Genomic DNA, 21,856 nt, shown 5'->3' with positions numbered 1-21,856 from the left:
AAGGACTATGAAGCAGAGAACCTGTCTTGTGAAAGAACATCTTCATAGAAGGATGGGACCAAACAGCTGCCAAGGTGTCTAGCCATGCTTGAGTCTTACTTTGGAAGCTATATATTTACATTACCACATGACCTTGTTAAAGTTAATAAACCCTCCCCTGTGGTAGAGCTTACTAACTCAGGCACAACATGTGCTAACAATTCTATGGCCTCTAGACTGACACTTGCTTACAGCTGGGTATCTTTAATGGTGGGACTTGCTTTTGTATGTTAGTGTCTGCCCAATTATTTTATTTTTTTTTTAGACAAAACCAGACAAGGTGATAGAAAAACTTATGATTATGGTTTCAGAACACTTGAGAAAGGTCAGCTCCAGTGAGAAAGAAGCGTTGGCAAAACACTAGAAGAATATTTTAAGCCCCAGCTAAGCACAGTTCTGCAGCGACTTCCAATGGGAGAAAAGGAATGAAAAATTAAGTTAAATGGATTGAAGTATCTGAATAGATTGAGAGATCACTGCCTGTGATAGCAAGAGACTGCACTTGATGATCTAGGGAAGTCTCTTATAGTCTGCCATTCCCATGCTTGATCTTAATGCGGAAGAAATACTTATTTATCACGAAGAGGAGCTAATTTCTAGGGTAAAAACACAGAAAAGAGCTCTAAAATAAGACTGGAAAATGGATTGCAACAATTCATATATAAGGTTGGGGCTGCAGTGAGATCCTCACAATATAGAGGAAGCTTAAATACAGAGACAGAGCTGACAAATCTCTCTCTAATGAAAGTATGGACAAAACAATCTAGAAAAAAGGGAAAAAACAATATCCAAAGTTGCTTTCTCTTCCAGTTCTTCTTTCAAAACATTTAGAAGTAGTAATCTGTAACATGCAAGCGGAGAACTGTTATTGTTTCCTTACATGATCTGCCTTGAAAACTTTGATTTTAAAGCCTTGCAAACAAAAAATAAAGTATGCCTATGCGAAGTGAAACACATCACCACCGTTTCTTTTCCTTACCCAATTGTGAATATTCTTTCTTTTTACTATTGTTTAAAAAAATCGTATAGATGTATCACAGAACCCTTGAAGTTGGAAGGGACCTCTGGAGATGATGCGGTCCAGCGTTCCCCCACTCAAAGCGTTTCTTCTGCTGTCAAGGTCCCTCTGGCTGGCAGTACAGCCGTCTAGTGGATCAGCCACTCCTCACAACTTTGTATCACTTGCAAACTTGTTGGTGGTGCACTCTGTCCCATCATTCATGTCGTTAAAGAAAATAGTAAACATAATCTGTCCCAGTAATAACCACTGAGGTGGTTGCCTAGTGAATGACCTCCTGCTGGACTTTGCACTGCTGATCGCAACCCTCTGAGCCAGTTTTCAGTTCACCTCACTGCCTAAGTTCAGTCTGTACCTCAACAGTTTCTGTGTGAGGATGTTATGCAAGACAGTGTCAAAGTCTTGCTATAGTCATGATAAACAGTATCTACTGCTCTCCGCTTATTCAACAAGATAGTAGTTTCATTGTAGAAGGCCATCCAGGTTTGTCAGGCATGGTTTTCCCTTTGTGAATCTATACTGACTACGCCCAATCACCTTTTTCTTTAATGTGTTTGGAAAAGGCTTCTCGGAAGATTTGCTCGCTCATCTTCCCAGAGCTCAAGGTGATGTTGACTGGCCTGTAGCTTCCTGGATCCTCCTCCTTGCCCTTTTTTTGAAGATTGCGGTGACATTTGCTTTCTTCCAGTACTTGGGAACCTCCCCTAATCACCATGACCTTTTGAAGATAGTTGAGACTGAGTTACTTGTTCTGTCTTCCCCAAAAATAAGACTGTCAAGCTGTGCTGTCAAGCTTACTCCATAATGGTGCAAAATTTTGAATCAGTTATGAGCTTAAATGTTCTTTTGGGGATACTTTTTCATTAAAATAATGTCTTTTTTTCCTGCCAAGCAAGATTAAAACTGGAAAACAAGCAAAGAATTTCCTCAAAGAAATGAGTTTGTTGGGGTTTCTGTTAATATTCTTACGGGAAAAACATCATGTATGCTGTAGGTGTCCTTTTTTATTTAAAAATAAAAAAGCTACTAGTTAAGAATACTGTCTAAAGTGGAACTGATAGTGGTAGTGTTTATTTTAAAAAATAAAATAAGAGAATCTTCACAAGGCATTGGGCGGATTCTCAGTCATCAATAAAGTCAGTCACTTTCTATCTTCATTTCATGATAACTAGCAGTTATACCACAATGTTGTCTACTGTTCTGTGATCCACAATGTCTAGTGAAGGCTGCAACTTTCGTTTTCTGTCCTTTCTTTCACATCTGACACATGACTCATGAAGAATCTGCAAATTAATTTGTTCAGTAGCAGGAAACTTTAGTGGAAACCCTTTTTGCATCTGATGATTTAAAAGCCATCACTAAGTAGAAAATACGTCGTATATCTGAAAATAGGAAATCCAGGATTGCAGGTACTGCTTACTCTGTCAAGGTTGCCCAATTAAAACACAGAAAGGTCAGGCAGGCCACTGTTTATTTATAAGGATCTTACAATTAGTTGTTACGTTTGTTCTATATGCTACAGTAATGAAAGGGGTATATATTTTCAAGTAATCAAGTACAACAAGTTGTAATTCTGAGCCTTTTTCTTATTTTTTTGAAAAACATTTTAACCAGAATATTGTGCATTGTATTCTTTGGTTTTTTTTCTTGTAACTTTGAAGCCACAAGAAGTGCGAAGACTTTTGCCTTCAAGGTGGAGTTGCTTGTTTTTCTGAAAGTCTCTTATTTGCTTAGCTACAATACATTCAGTAGGGGTTACTTCCTTAATATATGAAAACTACCTTTCCAGTTTCTTTCGTAACAGTGTTGTGGTGTTGGATTGCATAATCTATAACATAATCCGTAGTGCTGACAGAACTTAATTGTGTTCCTACAATCAAAATTCAGAGCTATTTTGTCCATGTAAATAAATGTATATTTTCTTCTGTCTTCATAGTGTGTAGGTTGGACTGTAGCTGTTCTAATTAGTTTCAATCAGTTCTGACTGAAAAAAGTATTGAAAACCTGGTAGAAAATTCTTTATTTAAATATTTTGTCTATATGTTGGTATTTCTTATGTTAGACTAGTTAACTGTATCTTAAACTTGCAAGTTTTTGTTGAGCTGTAAAACATCTGAGGATTTTTTTTAATCAATTCCACCTTCCTTCAGTTGTTGTGTATACTGCATAACTGAGTTACCAAGTGGATATAGACCATTCAGTACTTTTCTGGAACAGTTTGTATCTTCAAGATAATCTATTTCAAATACTTGAAGTTCTGCTAGCAGCTTAAATGTGAAATAGCAGTACAAATATTTGAACATGGTAAGATGAAAGGTCATGTGCTTCAAAGACTGGAAGTGTCAGATCAGGTTAAAGCTGTAACTTTCCGCCATGTTTTAAAACAAAACAATCTACAAAGTTAGAGGAATGTGTGTGTTCAGGCAGAAAACATGGAGAGTTTAAACTCTGTGGATGTTCATACGCTACTCAGTGCTGCCATGGGAGACTGCTGCGTTCTGCGTCCCACAGAACAGGGGACTACTGTTAGTTTCATACAACAAAACTGGGGAAAATCAAAAGCAAAGACCAAGCCTGTTAGCTCCTTCCTCTCCAAGCACGGAAGTGCTGCTTTTGCACCTTCTCATCACTGTATTCAATGTGTGTGGGTAATGTACTCCTTATATCTTGGTTGTGGATATAGTAAGGTTGTGGATGAAGTATGGAGAAGATCCATTGGAGTTGATAGAAACCAAGTGACACTGAGAAAACAAGTTATGAGGACAGCAGTTTTTCATGTAAGGGTAACTACTGCAGTGAGGCTTTACTGATTACTGCCGAGGCTGGACAGGAAGCATGTGTTTGGTTACGTGAGTCCTGATTTGGTGGCGGGAGGTGAACTCATGATTGAGAGGAAAATGAGGAGGCAAGAGTTCAAACTACTTTCCGTAACAGACACTTTGTTTTCCTGATATTAGACCGATGTTAAATTGTTTTGGAAAGTTTCTACAACACCCGGTGCTGTTCCAAGACCAATCAGTAAATTGCTGACACAAGTTTGCAGCAACCCTGGACCCTCTCTGCACCTTTCCACTAAAGCTAATAGTTGTGAAGTGGGACATCCCTATATAACCTTGGTGTCCTTTAATACCAAAAAAGTAGATAGCACTCCCAAAGTAGCCTGTTAAGCATTTCCTTATCTTTGGAGAATGAGACATAGTGTTTGACCTTCAGTCAACTTTATTTCTGAGCAAGGTGTAAAGTAATACTTCTGGCTTGGCAAGCTGGTTGCTTGTCCTCTAAGCTTTATTCAGAAGTTTGGATGCTTAGTGGATTTTCAAAAAATCCCACTGTGTGTGTATATATATGTGGTATGTGTCTGTGTGTGTATATACATACTGTGTGTGAGTTTAAGTGCAAATTCTTTGAACTGAAGTAGACATTTAGCATCAAATCTACAAGGCAGTATTTCTAAAACCAATTTCTTCTTTAAATAATCATACCTCTGATCTTAAAGTTATGATTAATGTGTTATCATAGGAGGAAGTCTCCAATCAGCAGACTAATAGATGGCTAAAAAAACAAAGGAAATAATTCTGAGAATCCCCTTTTTTGCATTTCAGATTGTTTACGTACATGGAGTCACAGCAGAAATGTAATGGTGAAGATGTAAACTAGATTACTAAATGCTTTTCCGTAGTTTTAGTTCTGACACTTCTGTTTCTGAAAAGCATATGGTACACTATCAAGTTCCAGCTTGCTTTGGTTTTGCCTTGCTGCTGAAAATCAAGCCTAGAACTGCATATGTTTCATGATCTTTCCCTCTACACAAAAAAAAAATCCATGTTAAAAGTAGTTTAACAACATACGCTGATATAACTGTTCTCACTGCTTTACATATTGTGCTGTTTTCCTTTCCTTTATCTGTGTTTTGATTTTAAAGAGTACAGAGTATATGCATGGCTGCTTCTGTCTCTGTTGGTTGGTTTTTCTTGTGTATTTTGTTTTTGGGTTTGTTTGGGTTTTTTTTACTTCCCCTTTGGCTCTATTGAATTAGCAGATGCATCTAACTTTTCCTTTTGGAGATTCATTAAAGTTTGTTTTAGTTGACAATTATTCTTCCATCCTTCAGTGACTTCATAGCATTGAAGCGCACCAGAAATGTGTTCACTGGAACAGCCAGCTTCTGTGTGTAAGCAGTGCTGGCTTACGGAAGCTGATTATCAAGCTGTACTTTTTCCAGGATTGATGAGTGCTTTTGTGTAGCAACCATCACTGGAAAATACATAATCAAATTTATATGGGACATTCTGTATATAAAATAACTTTTCCTTAAAAGTTTTTAACTGGTTGATGGCTATGATTTTTTTAAAAAACACCACCACAAAAAAGAAAGCTATGAGGATGTGAGCTTTGATGCCTCAAGGTAATTACATCCTTTTTGTATCTGAATTAATAGTATTTTTTGGTCAGGAAGAATGAAGTTTTGTCTTGGTTAAGTGTAAATTTTTATTTGGTCTTTGAGATCAGAACTTTCTCTAATGTATTTAATCTGTATCCTTGATTACAGATGCGTTGAAAGCTTGGTTTGAATTTCCTAGGAGCAGCCATCATCCTCAGCAGAAAGTGAAGATTCAAAATTCTTTGGTGTATAGTTATGTATAAGTACTATACTGCTTTTCGTTAGCAGAAAGCAGCATCCGATTTATCACACAATTTATGTTAGCATCCATATATATATATTTATAAATAAACAAACGTGGAAACAAGAGTGAAGGCTGTGTAGTTTGTAGATTTTCCAACTTGTATTCAGTATGAAAACTCATGGAATGAAGTACCCTTATAAAACTTCTCTGAGTAATCCTCCTTTTTCTCTCTAAAATGTCTGTTTTCATTTGTGTGATATGACTCCTAGATAAATTTTGGTCTCTGATACAGTAGATTCCTCCCAAGATGTTTGAGGCAAGATTTCCCCAGTTGAATGAATCTCTTCAGAAACTGACATTTGGGATAATTGGATGACATGTGAAAATCAGATTTAAAGTCAGTTAGTCACTGTAGGTTGCTGATATAGTCAATGGGGAGAAATAAGCATGTCAGGAAGATGACGGTTTTCATGTTTTAGGAAGGTGACTAAAGATCTGTATGGTTTGGTGGGGTTTTTTTGTTTGGTTTTTTTTTTTTTTTTTAATGAGGTGAGGAGGCACGAGTTGCCTGGAGCTATAAGCGCTGGGATAGCTCAGTTCCTCTCTGCAGTCTGTTGCGAGTGGGCCTGGTTCCCGAGTCTGTGTGCTCCTCTATTGCTAAGGTTTGGAAGGGTAGAGTTATGTCCATGTAGTGTCCTGGACTCGGGCATGTTTCCTGGTCCCCTTCTCTCCTCTTCTCTGTGTTGTGGGACACTTAACGCTCAGTAAGCTAGGACCTGAATGCCAGAGTCCAAGACTTACAAAGTCACCTTTATTGCTTCCGTATGTTTCCTCAGAAGACAGCTATTGTAATATCTCTAAGTTTTGACAAAAATGTAACTGCTCTGCAAAGTTATATTATTAACTACAGAAGCTCCACTCTTAAAATATGTGAGAATTACACACTTTGCAAACAAATAATCAGAAGTACATCCCCTGCTATCTGAAGCCTGTTTTTTGTCCCCTGGTGATGGAGAAGTTTCTTTATCACTGGGCAAAGTCCACCTAACCCTCTGCATGTTACAGAATTATACACTTTATAGAGCAGATGGAATGACATTCTCCAGGAAGAGATAGCCTCGGATTTACACACCATAGCAAAAAGGGCCATTGGCTGTAATTGTTCTCACTTTCTTTTTGGAAGTAGAGGAGAAAATATGTGAGAAATACATGAGAAAGGCTTGGGGTTGTAGAGATTTCTCTCCCCAAGCCCTTGGTCCAGTACTGACGAGCCTTCCCAACCCTATCAAATTGAGGACGTAGCCTTTCTTTTCTCTTCTAGCTCAGGTTTGTGTTGTCATACAGCGTTCTGATATATAGCAATACCCAGATTTGCACAAAGCTGAGCGTATAGGGAACTTTGTCAGGGGGGAAAAAGACTACTTTAGAAGCGCTATTGAAACTCCTAGAATTCTAATGTGGTTTTTCTTTTAGAGAAATGCTATTTTGAATAACTAGAGAATACAGTTCTTTGTCCCTTCCTTTTGTGCTCTATTTAAGGTAGAAATGTTAAAGACACATCCATCAGTCTTAAATATTATGGGCTTTTAACTTGCTATATCACCAAACAGGAATCTGAGCTGTCAGAAGCAATGTTGGGAAATATAAAATTCTCTATTCAGCTGTTAGGCCAAAGGTTGATCATGACCGCTTTATAATGTTGTGTATTGTTTCTTGGTGAATGCCTAACTCATCGCACACCCTTTCAGACGTGGTACAGACATGTCCAGATATTACTGACAAAGAAATTCTTCTAAGAAAAGTGCCATTGAGTTGCATAATCATTAGCAAATCTGTTAACTCTCCACCTCGCTTTCTTCATCTTGGCTAGCTTTCATAACGTTTGTAAGATTTTTTTTTTTTAATTTTTTTTTATTTTATTTATCACTAGGTAGGAAGGAAAATACTAGCAAAACTCTCTAACAATGTCAATGCTGTTCAGCTTGTTTCAGATGTGTTCTAACCAGCAAACTAATTCTTCCCCTCTTCTCAGCATTAAGATCTTCAGAACAGATTTAGAGACTGGAAGTAGGCAGTCTTCACAAGTTTGAGGTTTTTTTGGTTTTTGGTTTGGTTTGGTTTTTTTTGCATAGGGAAATGCCAAATAATACCTATTCAACATAAAATATTTTACATGGCAACTGCTGGTACAGCTTACAGCCAAAGCGTGGGAATTGCAAAGTACATACAGTTGAAGTACAGCTGAAAAGAGTCTTCAGTTTTGATGCTCAGTTGAAATAATTGCAAGGGTGTTTTGATTCCACAAGTGTTGTGAAGAAGGCAAGATAAATACAGGAAGAGAAGATTTTTTTGTTTAACTTATTTTAAATACAATATCTAAAAACCTGTTATGAATCAGATCAAAAATCTTCAAAGTGCCTGGCTTTCTTTGAACAGTGCCACGTGTAGCACTATACAGCACTTTCAGATTATTTTTTTATTTTTTAGAAATAAGTTTTTTTTGATTCTCTCAACATTTAGTAGCATCTTAAGCAACTGGGAATTTGGGTTTTTTTTAATTGTAATTTTCACTTCAAACAATCTTTGTTAAATTACCGAGTTTTTCAAAATTAAATTGGCGGTCTTCTGTCTTTCAGTGCATCTAGGTACAACTTAAAGGAAAGTTCACTCCCTGTTTGTTTTTTGGGTTGTTTGTTTTTGTTTTTTTTTTTTTTTTTTGACTGTTGCAGATACGCAAACTGATGAAGGAAAGCGCTTACTAAGGGGACTAGCCCCTGCAAAGTAGTAGCTGAAAGCTTAGCCCTTGATACCACTTTGCTCTGCAGTACGAGCTCTGTCTTAGCCGGTTTTGCTTAGTGTTGTAACGCTGAAGTCCTGTGGACTTCAAACAACAAGGTGTCATGAGATGAGAGTAATCTGACTGAAGTCTTCCAGTTTTTATTTGTAGTTTGATTTGTCTGACCACTGGCCGGGACCAGATGCCTCAGAAACTTCCAGAGTTCAGTGACTGCCCCTAACACTGCTTCCTTCTAATTCCCTGTAAACCAGGATTAGTTTAAAACTTTGAAGCACAAATGTTTGTCTGTTGCATTATCCAAATTCTTTTAAACACTTCTGGTACTCTTATGTTTATACTTTTACTGATATAAAGATGTAATAGTGGGATTATTTTAAGCAGCAAATTTTCTGTGCTAACCACAGACTGTGTCAATGCTAATGAAACAGATTGGGTTTGCTGTAAATGAAACAAGTAAAACTTTGTTTAGCCAAGCTGTGAGAATTGAGAATGCAAAAGAAAAGAGACAAAGCAGAAACGCGTAGATCAAAATTGTAAGTATTTTTGAATAATAAAGAATGAGACAGACGCACTAATGGAAAATACACTGATTTATGCTGTTGTATGTGGACGCTAATAAGTCTTGAACATTTATCAGTGACATTAGATGCAGATTTTAACACTTATCTTTTACTGATTATTTTCAGAAAACTTTGTATTTTTACAAAACAAGGCTCCAAACCATCCTTTCTTTTTTTTTTTTCTTTTTTTTTTTTTCCTTTCCCTGTCCCTCTGGTGATCAGCTTTCTACTGATCATCTTTTACAAGAAGAGTAGGGGGGGAAACATGAGTACAGTAAGAATTTTAAAAAACCTTTTCATAAATAAAATCAATATATTTGCTAAAATTAAAAAAAAATCACCGGTTCTCAGATCTTTCCAACCTGCCTTTCTACAAAAAGCGGTGAAAGTGCCACTGAACAGTCTAGTCATCTTTCCAACCTCCCTGTTTCCAGCTTGCTTCTAGGGATGTTCTGTTGTCTTACTGCATTCAGTGGTGCTGGCAGTATCTTGTAGCAGTGGTTAAAGATGAAATGTTTGCTGATTTTATTATCTGTCAGCTGCCTTTTAGAAAAATGCCGCAGAGTTGCTTGCTCTCTCTTCGGAAAATATACATAGGCCTCAGGAGCATGTCACTGAAAAGACGGGTTCTTTCTTGCTTTCTTCAGTACATGGTGCTACTACTTGTCTAAGATGAAATAGTTTGGATTGTGTTTGTTTTTTCAAAATCCTGAGTGTGTAAATTGTTAACTGCAACGTATTAGGTAACATTTACTTAATTCTGTGTGGTTTTCATGCCTAGTCCTGAAAACAAAGCTTTGTTCATGGCCTTTACTACCCAGATCTTTTCTGTTCTTCATTAGGAAAGTGTTAATCTCCACATATGGAGCAGTTAGATCCCTCTAGATTATCAGTTAGTATTAGCAGGTGCTAGGGTAGAGAATTGTATAGTTGTGGGAAACCTGTAAATTGCAATTTGCTCAAATAAATTTGGGGGAAAATAGAAGATTTTAGAACTTTGTGTTGAGTGTTGCATTGTGTTACTTAGACAAAGATCAATGTCTATAGGACACTTAAAATAATGACAAGAAGCCTGTTTTTCTTCTATTATTCATACTAAAAACCAGAAGATAACTTAAGGCAAAAAAAAGAAAATTCTAGCATTAATTCTAATATCCTTATAGATACCATAGAAATGGTATCTCTTTACTGGTTACTAGCCAATATAAATGGGGAGGGAAGAAGTCCTTTAGAAGTCCGAAAGAAGACAGAGATACAAAAATCTTAAGAAAGATGACTTTAAGAAAGAGTTAGTTGGAAATAACATTCTTCACATCCATGAAATTCTTAAATTGTTTTAAATTGCCAGAGGCTTAAGACACTGTTTTAATTTAGCTTTTATTACTGATGTGTCAGCTGTTCCTATTTAATAATCTTATGCTGTCCGTAATACCTGTTATTTAGATCTCCTGCATTTTTCCATTTAATCCATTTTCTAACTGTTAGTGGGTTTGATTGTGGAAAAGAGTAGCTTGTAGCTTCATTAGCATCATTATGATATGAACAGCAGATTTTGAACACACAGTCAATGGCAAAGCGACTTGTGCCGCATTTGTAACTGACATCACCTTAGCTGGACCACAGATGTGATTCCATCTGGCAATTCCTGTGCCGCTAATGAATAACAACACTCAAGTCTTGCAGTGTTCTTTGATCAGTAGCTTTTAGGGACATACAAACACTGTTGTACTAGTCCTACAAACTGGGAAAATCTGGCATAGGTGAGGTGACAAACCCACAAATCACAGCAAGCCTGAGTTAGCCTCTTGAGCCTGTGTCCAGTCTTCCCTGTTCACTGGAGCACACTCTGGAGCCAGCCTAGATGTAATGATTTTCCTTATAACAAAAGACTGTACATAGGTGGAAAAACAGCCACTTTGAAAAATAAATTTTTTCAATAATAAAATGATACTGGATATGAATAACTGCTGCCTTGAGCCTAGAAAGCTTTTACTTCGTAAAGAATTTCACGCTGATCAAATGTTAGGAATATGACTTGAACTTAAAATAGCAGAAAGCTACTTTTTTGTTATAAGTAGGCTGTAGGTGTGAGCCCTTTATGTAAAAGTGTGTATGTACACTTGCTTATTACCTTTGAAGACATTACTGTCCAATTTCTAAGTAATTTCTGATTTTTTTTTTATGCCTCAGGCAACATTTAATCAGTAATCTCATGTTGTCCCATGCCAGCTACCAAGCTGTTACACAGCAGTTTCATATATCTTGTCGTCTTGGGTTAGGACTTAAACCAGAATCATGCATATGTGGTATATGAAGTAATTTCTCACAAGAAGGGAGGGAAGCTATGTTTTGCCCTACGTAGCCCTCTTCCCACAGGTGAGGGTATGCCAGTGGGCCCCTGCTGTTATTGGGATTAAAGACCACAGATGTGAGATTGCCAGAAACAGATACTGGATGTTTTCAGTTCAGCTCTTTCATGGAGACTAATAGAGGGAAACCATCGTTGTCAGGCATCTGAAATGTCTTAAATATTAACGTCTAATAAAAGGTATTTCTGGTTATGGTGTTATTTAGGGCAGACATATATGTAAATTATAAAGAACAATTGTGAAACACACTTCTTTCTTTTCATGCCTCTAAATGTACCTAATAAATGCACAGTATAGAGTAACACGATACTTAGGAAAAAGTGCAGCAGAATCCAGTTGATTATTTCTTAACTGTGGTTTTTTTATTCTGTTAGAAAATGTTGGTGGTTTTTTTCTTCCTCCCTCCTTTCTGGCTTATTTGCAAGCTGAAGTCATGAGCTGCATCATAGATTCAAGTATAAAGTCAGACGTTGGTTCGTTCCGAGCTAGTATATCCTATCTGGGAATCGGGAGGCTAAATTAAAAATGCAGTTATAAAATGGCATATATTTGGAAGCTTTGTTCTCTTAAACCTGAACCTTCTGTTGACTGACGTTAGATGATCCAGAAGCAGATGCTGCAGCAGCTATTTGTTGATTTAGTTGCTATGGTGACATGATACATTCGTGTACAGCAGGAAGCTCACTGTACGTTGGCTAATTTGATAGGAAGGAAGGCTTGAGGTAGGTATTGCTGACTATATTGTTAATTGATCCCTACCTTTCACATCCTGCCTCCACATGCTTTGTGGATGCACAGCTATAGAGGAAGGTAAAGGGAGACCCTCCGGCGTGGCGTTTAGGTTAAGGTGCCCTGTTAAAAGAAGGGGGAGGCAGTGCTCAGCACATCGCCGAAGATTACCTCAGTATTAAGTGAATGGAACAGATTGGAGCAGCTGGAGTGGTGCCTGTTGAATCTTCCTTCATCCTTTGTCACTGTGTAGCACCAGTTGAATGAGAGAAATAAAAGGATGCGAGCAACAGTAAGTCAAAGTGCTAAGGCTTTTGAAATGGGTTGCGAGATAAAGCATGTCACTAATTAACATCTTGATTGGAGCTATTAGTGGAGAAAAATGTAATTGTTCTGAATATATGCCCTAATGACAGAGCATAAATGTGTCTCTGCCTGGAAGTTGTGTTGTATTATATTCACCCTTTTCCAGAAATACACCCTTTTTTAATCTTGTTGCAGACAGACGGTTAAAGATACAGTGTACATCTTACAAAAGGCTTGGCTGTAACCCCCCTTAACAGCTTTAGTTGAGTGTTTTAAAAATTTTTGAAGTCAGAATGACCAAAAACATTGGCTACAGTGTTTTCCTAAATTGTTAGATGTTCAAAAATGAATTTATTTTTGCCTTTTTGACTAAAAATACTTCTCGTCAGTACTGCTGAGCTAATTTCAGTTGCAGTATTTTTAGACAAACCACTGCTGTCTTTTTTTAAAATGTTAATTATATTGCTAGAGCATCTAGAAATATGACTTTCATAGTCTTTCATTATTTGTGATTTTTGCTGACAATCATTTGCTACTGACTCAGCACCTATAACCATATAATGCTAAATACAGATGTTTTCAGATTAATAAGAAACAAAATTAAAAAAAAAAAAGGAACAAACCAATCCTGAAGGTCTTGTCTCTTTACTATTAAAATATCTCAAAAAAGAACATTGTTTCTGCTAGTGTAGAAATGGATTGTGATTTGATTCTCTTTAAATTATGGTTTTAGAGGTCCAGCGAAATGTTTTGGAACACTTTACCCTCTTGCTTTCTAGGAAGTTCATTTGGAGGAAAAAACCAAAACACCCTACAACCCCAAAAAACACACACATCCCCAAAACCCACTCCATAATGACAGAAAAACAGAACTGTGCTCTTCAGTAGTACTGTTTTGCTCCCATTTGTACTCTCTTGTACAAGAACAGTCTCTTACTATGTTATTTCGTATGTTTTAACCACATTTGTAATATAACATGCTCTTACTTCTTCATATTGTATATGATTTTAGCAATGGGTAAAATTAATGTAACGTATCCTAGCTTTTTCCCCCCACTTTCTTCTTGCTTTCTTAATTCCCCACATTTTTTGTTATTTTAATGTGTATACCAGACTATGAATTGACTTTGCTGCTAAAAGATTGCTTTGTTTTGTTTTGTTATGATGTATTTAGTGGTAGATCAGTTATATTCTTGCTACATATATTTAGAGGCTTTTATCTTGGTTGGAAATTTGTCCCAGATTTCACTCATTCTGAAAAATATGTAAATTCACGAAGCGTAACTGACTACTTTTAGAGGAAGATACCAAGTAACTCATTCAGTTCCATTGCCCTTTGGTGGGAGGTGGGGGGTGGCTGGTGAGAGGGAAGGATTCCAAAAATCCCTTTACACTGAAATTCAATCCGGTTCCTTTGGTTTTCTTGCCTTGGTGGCAGTAGGCAGTGCGAGCCTGTGGAGAGAGCAGAGTGACAGTTCTCACCTGGGTTTATCCCGCAACTTCACGCATGACACAAAGTATTTAATGTGTTTTGGTTTCTTTAGCCTCAGTCAGGATTAAAAAAAATGTAACCTTTTTCTTTTCACCTTCAGAAGGCTGATAGTCCTTGTTACTGAAGGATGCGTTTGAGAGCTAAATGTTTTGGAGAGACATAAGAGACCCTGACGTCAGTAGATTTTTCTTCAATGCAAATACAAAAATATTTCCCTGGTATCCCAGTAACTCTGAAATGATAGTGTCATTCTTTCAGCTAAGACTCTGCTGGTTAGAAATAAACCCATAGGTATTAGGAAAAGGGAATTTTTTTAAATGATGGTGTGTATTCAATAGCTAACAACTTTTTCTACAGACAGAGAAGCTTTTAGGTCTAAAACCATTTCTTTGGGCAACGCAATTTGTTACCTGCTGCAAAAGACTTGAAAATGTGGCTGTGAATACCAAACTAGTAAACAAAATTTTACTGTATCTGAATTGAATCTCTTGCTGTTTGTGTTGGCTTAGAAGAGTTAGAAACTGTATTTCAGTCAGTCTTGTCCTTTTAGAAATACAGGTTTTATTTGAACTGCAGCTTTCAATGTATAATACTTGGATCATCCTTATGTGGGAAGAATAAACTAAACTCTCTTCCATAAACCTTATTCAAATCTCATCTGGAAAAATTTCGCCAAATTAGGTAGGTCTTTATACCTTTATGGACAAGGGTGGAGGAGAAGGTTAGCAACTGTCTTAATTCTGGATTCGTTTCGGTTTGTGCCTGTGTGAAAGATCATCTAGTATAGGTCTAGACATAATAATTTGTTGTTTAGATGAGGGTTTTTTACTTCAGACTAAATTTAAACTTCTAGAACCTAAAAAATAAATTAAAAATATTATCTCTGTGTATATGATATATTAGCAATGATATTTGCATATGTATTTTTTCAAATAAAATCTCTTGCCTTACAGATCCACTGCATATGTGTATTTGATAGAAGTGGCAAAATATTTTTGAGACACTGTGTTTTGGCTGGCTGTGTTGTCCACATGTGTGTAGCTGGGGAGGAAGCCTTATTCTTTAGCCTTTGGGTTTTACTCAGAGCGCTGCTTTTGTACATGAGTAATGGTGAGCAAAAGAAGAAAAATGTGTCAAACTTGCTATGAGACATTTTTTATTAAGTTAGTTTTTTAGAGCTCATTGACCTATTTCAGGTTTTACTTAGTGGCTTTTTTCCCCTTCATAGGGACAGAAATAGTTTGGAACTTCTAATTGTATTTACAGTTTCTGCTATGGAAAGGTGTTGCCTTAAAACAGTGAAGTGGCACGCTTGTGAATTAGTCCTAAGCTTTTTTGTTTTCCTGCTCTGATAGTCTTTCACCCCATCTAGGGCCCTTATCATGATGAATCCAATTTTGGCATTGGTACTTCACAATAATGTCCATAGACTTTATTTTGATCTTGCTTACGAACCACCTGATGGAGAACAGCCATTAATTGTGCAAGCCTATTTATAGTTCGTCATTATTTTTTTTGTGTGACCAAGAGCTTTGGGAAAACTTTTCCTTGCGTGTTGTAATGTGAATACGCATTTGTGATGCCACAAGTTTGATGCTGCCTTTCTTTCCCGTCAGCTAGCTGAAATTATCTTGGAACCTGGCAATCTGCTAATGCATCGCTTCTGTTAGTAGGATGGAAGTGGAAGCAGAGATGCTTGTAGAAGTGTGGATCATAGTGACAGGAGGAGGGGTCGTTGGTAATTGTTATTTCAGTGTAGTTAATGGGCTTTTTGGCCTGCCTTAATGTGCAAAAGAACATATTCAAAGCAGGATGAGCTAGCTCTGTGTTTTAAATTCCATTCTGTCCCTCACAGTGCTCCAATGGAGAAATACCTTAACCTGCGTATTTGTCTGGCACAAGCAAAATGTTGGACTACTTAAGAAAAGTATTCTGTATCCATAAAGACAAGGATTAGTAAAATATAAATCAGCTGCGTTTTTATCATTGCCATTCTGCCTTTAAAAGATATTGCTGTCACCATTTTTGGTGGGGCAAAGTACCTCTAAGAATCTTATTTTGGCTTCTGCAGCCTCTGCTTTGTGCTGATAAAAGTTACTTCTAGACCTTTCTGGAGATGAGTGTTAATATTTGGCCTTAAGTTTGCCCTTTTTTTAAGCAGTCCTCTCAGTCAAGGTGGCTACAGTTCTGTCTTGCACAGATTTGCACAGACTCTGATGAATGAGACGGGTGCCCTAGTGGTGGAAGACACAGAGAAGGCAGAGTTACTGAATGCCTTCTTTTCTTCGGTCTTCACTGATAAAGCCGTCCCTCACACATCCAATACCCTGGAGGCAAGGGGGAAGGTCTGGAGAGAGGAAGATTTTCCCTTAGTTGAGGAGGACCGGGTCAGAGACCACTTGGCCAAGCTGGACCTTCATAAATCCATGGGCCCTGACGGGATGCACCCGCGAGTGCTGAGAGAACTGGCAGATGTTATCGCTAGACCGCTCTCCATCGTCTTTGAAAAGTCATGGGGAACAGGAGAGGTGCCTGAGGACTGGAGGAAGGCTGACATCACTCCAATCTTCAAAAAAGGCAAGAAGGAGGACCCAGGGAACTACAGGCCGGTTAGTCTCACCTCTGTCCCTGGGAAGGTAATGGAGCGACTCATTCTGGATGTCGTCTCCAAACACGTAGAGGAACAGGAAGTTATTGGAAGTGGTCAGCATGGATTTACCAAGGGCAAATCATGCCTGACCAATCTGATAGCTTTCTATGATGTTATAACGGGTTGGCTGGATGAGGGGAGAGCCGTAGATGTCATCTACCTTGACCTTAGCAAGGCTTTTGACTCTGTCTCCCATAACATCCTCATTAGGAAGCTGAGGAAGTATGGGCTAGACGAGGTGACAGTGAGGTGGATCGAGAGCTGGCTGAGTGACAGAACTCAGAGGGTTGTGATCAGCGGCACAGAGTCCAGTTGGAGGCCTGTAACGAGTGGTGTCCCTCAGGGGTCAATACTTGGACCAATTTTGTTCAATATATTCATTAATGACCTAGATGAGGGGACAAAGTGTATCCTCAGCAAGTTTGCTGATGATACCAAGCTGGGAGGGGTGGCCGACACTCCAGAGGGCCATGCTGCTATCCAGCGTGACCTGGACAGGCTGGAGAGCTGGGCAGAGAAGAACCTAATGAGGTTCAACAAAAGCAAGTGTAGGGTCCTGCACCTGGGAAGGAAGAATGCCAAACACCAGTATAGGTTAGGGGTGGACATGCTGGGAAGCAGCTCTGAGGAGAAGGACCTGGGGGTCCTGGTAGACAGCAAATTATCCATGAGCCAGCAGTGTGCCCTTGTCGCCAAGAAGGCCAATGGCATCCTGGGCTGCATAGGGAAGACTGTGGCCAGTAGGTCGAGGGAGGTCATTCTTCCCCTCTACTCTGCACTGGTGAGGCCACAACTGGAGTACTGTGTCCAGTTTTGGGCTCGCCAGTTCAAGAGGGACAGGGAACTACTGGAGCGAGTCCAGCGTAGGGCAACCAAGATGATTATGGGACTGGAGCACCTCCCTTATGAGGAAAGGCTGAAAGAGCTGGGACTCTTTAGCTTGGAGAAGAGAAGGTTGAGGGGGGACCTGATTAATGTTTACAAGTATCTAAAGGGTGGGTTTAAGGAGGACGGAGCCAGGCTCTTTTCAATGGTTCCCAGTGACAGGACAAGGGGCAATGGGCACAAGCTAGAACATAGGAAGTTCCGTTCAAATACACGGAAAAACTTCTTTACGGTGAGGGTGACAGAGCACTGGAACAGGCTGCCCAGGGAGGTTGTGGAGTCCCCTTCTCTGGAGATTTTCAAGACCCGCCTGGATGCAGCCCTGAGGGATGTGCTTTAGGCAATCCTGCTGTAGCAGGGGAGTTGGACTAGATGATCTCTAGAGGTCCCTTCCAACTCTGAAGATTCCGTGATTCCATGATTTCCCTTCTACCCTCTGTTGTTTGTGTTCTTAGTCTTATAATTTTTTTTCTGACTCCATCCATTTTAAATAAATTTCATTTCTTCAGTGTTAGAAATAAGCTGTAAGACTTGAAAAAACATTCAGCTCCTTTCCTGGTTGAGTCTGCAGAAACATCCTGTAGTTTCTCTCGCAGATAGTTAAGAGTTTACTGAATAGAAATAAGAAACATTGAGTGTTTTCCTCTTTGAACGTTCATACTGCCTTTGATTCTTTAGATGCAAAATCAGAATACTTTCTCATCCTACTCACACTGATGTATTAAAGCTAAATCATATACGAGATCTTCAGATCAAATTATTGTGAAGTTATTATATCTATTGATAGTAGTATGTCCAGGTCAATGTTGCATGTCTCTGTGGGATGTGCTCATACTACTTCAGCTACAATAAAGTTATATTTTAATTTGGAATTCTTCAGGGAGAGAAATATTATAAAATAGTTTTATATAGAATTGTTGTATTTTAAGAGTGTATTTATCATATAAGACCAGCTCAAATTATGATTCAGGTGAAGAATAGATTTTCAAAGCTAATTAAGAGGCTACCCCTTAACTGGCCATTGAAAAGGCAAAACATAGTAATGCTTCTTGAGGCTACTGTTGGGCAGCGTTTATATGTTAGTAATTTAAGTGTGCACAAGCATGTTCCTAGAGACTGAGGCTAAGTGTCATGTGGAACAAGTCTGCTCGAGTAAGTTAGCTGTTCCTCCAGAAAGAGCGTCTGTGTGCAGGCTGCCTGTTAAGAGTGGTCTCTGGAATAGTTTCCAGTATTGTCTGGGAGAAGACTGCTCGTTGACACCGGCCCATGTTGTGCTCAGGAGTACTATAACATCCCGGGTGATGTTCCTGAGCACTGCTTGCTTTGCTAATACAGATATGGTTTTAGGTACCACTGATGTGGCCAAGGGGATGAAGCAGTTCTCCTAGGAGAGATTAGAAGTATTAGGACTCCTCAGAGGGGGAAATTGCTCAGGCTTAAAAAATAATGAAGGAGGTGCATGAAATTTACTCGGAACTGTTGTTCAGCAAATCCCGTAGCACAGGAACTATGGGACACTTAACTAGTAGGAGGCGGTTTTTAAATGGCTAAAAGGTGAATTGCAGGAACTTGCTGCCGTAGGAGGTTGTGGGGGCAATTCAAAGTGTATGTGAACGCAAAGAATTTAGGCAAATTTGTGGACAATGACAGAGATGGACTGCAGAAAGTAGCCTGGCTCACTTGCTCTCTCCTAAATAGCATTTCTGATTGATATATTGGAGACAAAGTACTGGGCTAGATGGAGTCCTGACCTGGCCTGCTGACCCAGACCATGAGGACATTTCTTATGTTTTTATTTGGCTTGAGCAGCTGCCCGAGTTTAAACAGCAATTTCAGGAAAAACCTGTTGAGCTTTCTAATATGTAGCATGATTCAGTGTTGTTAGGAAGCTGGTCTTTGCCAATCCGGGCTACGTATCTTGAAGTGACGGTGGATGGGCAGCGAAGTAAAAGTTTTAAAATCAGGGAAAAAGTCAAGGATTCCATGCTAAGATGTGGGTTTAAATAATACTATTCTTTGTTGCAATGCCTTTCTATGTTTTTAGGGTGGATTTTGCTTTTAATATTGTGCTAAGAAGAAACCTCTCTAATCCACATCTATTTAATTAAAGTATTACAAAGCTTAGTATGTTGTTCATTTGATCTGGGTTTATCTTCTAAGATATCTTTTGTAGAATAAATTAAGTACCATTGAAAAGTATGAAATTTAACTGTTAAAACTGACAGTCTCTGGCAACTGTGTTTTTGGTATTTCAAACTTTAGTCATATGGGCTGGTAATTTTGTTTTGTTTATGCAAGAACCATTTTTAGGATAATTGTATAGCTGCAGTCTTGTATTGTCAACTTATATGCTATTCTCTGGAAAGTGATTCTGTACTGTTTTTCATCAGAAACTGTATTGAGGTCATGTAGATCATCGTTAAATAACTGTTTAAAGGAAACAATTTATAGTTCCAGTGAAAATGACACAAATAATACTTCCATTTCTTAATAGCAATGCCGTGACATATTTTGAACTTGAGACAAAAATATGTTAAGTCAAAGTTGTTAGCATTGAGAAATTACACTTTTAAGTTTTATTACATTCTGTTATATTGGTCATGCTTTAAAAGCGTTTGTAGGATTCTTGAGCTTGTATCAAGGCCTCAGTGTCTTAAGTTCACATTCTTTTGTTAAGCTTGTGAAGTCCTTAATTAATCTTTTGTTGATATAAAAAGAGAAATGGCATTTGAAAAGTGGCTCTGTTAAACATGCCTCCCACTGAGATTGACACATCACAAATGAGTTTTTTCAGATTATCATAATTATCTTAGAGGAGCAGGCAATGGAAATCAGGATAGAATAATGCACGCTAGCCTTTGGGTAGCAGAGCTTGAGATGCTGTGAGAAAGCAACAGGATTTGTCACAAAAAGATTGAGATATGGGAAGAGAGGCCAAACCATCAGATTTTTCCAGAGCTTTTCACTTAGTTCCAGCCGACATGAATGTTTTGCCCAGAAGAGGAAGGAGATTGAGGTCTAGAATATTCAGTATAAAAGACAAGGCCCTTGGTTTTCATAAGTACTGATGTCAGGGTTCATGAAGTAGCATGTTGGACAATGAGATGTGCAAGCCTGTAGAAGGCCACCTGGAATGACATGAAAGAACTATAAATACTAAGCAACCTTTAGATTTTATTTGCCTGACGTGTGATGTTGTGAAAGATCCATGTTACCTTTTCCTTTAGAGATGTTTTGTTGTGGCTTTGATTATGTGCAGCAGACTTTTATTGGACAAGAGGGAATCCCTGTGAGTGATGGTGTGTCTTTGGTAATATCTCTTCTGACCAGAAAAGTGTCAGTGTCTCTCTGTGCGCATAGCTTTAATTTTTGTTATTTCAAATTGCATCTACTGAAGTGGTGAGTGTCAAAAATGTCCTCTTTAAAGCAGTGATTACTCCATTGGGGTTCAGCAGTAATAAGGCAGGTCCAGCAAACAGTGCTGGTCACATTGACACACGTTATCCCAACACAAAGGCTTCTGAAAGCCAGCAGTTTTTGAAACTTCTGAAATTACTTCAGTCCTGATTCAGACTCTCTTTTGGCACGCTTAGCACCAAATACAGCCTATCTTGGAACAGTTGTAAAATACAAATGTGAATGCACAACATAACAGCAAGGCTGAAAGTGGGAGCTGGTGAAATAAATGTACAGTCAGGCATCAAGTAGACAAAACGGCTGTATTTCTTCCTGGGAATTGAGTATGTAATTAAATTGCATTAAGTCGGTGAGTCTCCCCACCCTTTTGAGTGGAAGTCAGATGTCCTCAGAGATGTGAAAAATCTAATGACATCCTGAGTGTCAGTGTGATGCTGGACTCCATCAAGAGACCTGTTGCTTCGTGGCACAGCTCCACTGCTGAGCAATGCCCCATCTCACTCTGTTACACCATGGTTGGCATGCGGAGCCTTTCACCTTCTTAGACTAGCGGCCAACAACAAAGATTCTCACACAGGAGAAACCGCTACAAAAGAAAATCAGGAGGCATAGGGCCCACTTGTTGCAGTTGGGCCAGCTTGTGTATTGCCATGCTCAGATCCACTCTGCCAGCTGGAGCCTCCACTTTCAATGTTCTGCAGCAGAGGTCTGGAGGAGGAAAACCCTCAGGTTCCCAAGGTAACGTTATTACCCAGGTTACCAACATCAGGCACTGACACAGGAAAAAATGGGAACGACACAGGAATACCAGTCACGCCCCACTCCCTGTTACTTTAAAAGTAGGAATCAAGGAAATCATACCAACCATTGCCCTAAAACTTGAGGGCTTTGCAGCTTTTCTGTGTCTCATAGTTTATATGGTGGAGACCGAGAATATTGAGCTGAAAATTGTACAGATTGACATGTCAA

At 38.6% G+C, this 21,856-nt stretch overlaps 1 protein-coding gene across 10 annotated transcripts in view; it reads left to right on the top strand.

Annotated features, from left to right (window-relative positions):
• FNDC3A (fibronectin type III domain containing 3A) overlaps positions 1 to 21,856 on the top strand; it is a 123,413-nt gene that overhangs the window by 19,407 nt on the left and 82,150 nt on the right. The window lies entirely within an intron of this gene.

This window comes from Rissa tridactyla, chromosome 1 (genome assembly GCF_028500815.1).
Source record: "Rissa tridactyla isolate bRisTri1 chromosome 1, bRisTri1.patW.cur.20221130, whole genome shotgun sequence".
Lineage (NCBI taxonomy): Eukaryota > Metazoa > Chordata > Aves > Charadriiformes > Laridae > Rissa > Rissa tridactyla.
Note: the sequence above shows the minus strand (reverse complement) of the source record. Positions and strands in the feature narration are given on the sequence as shown.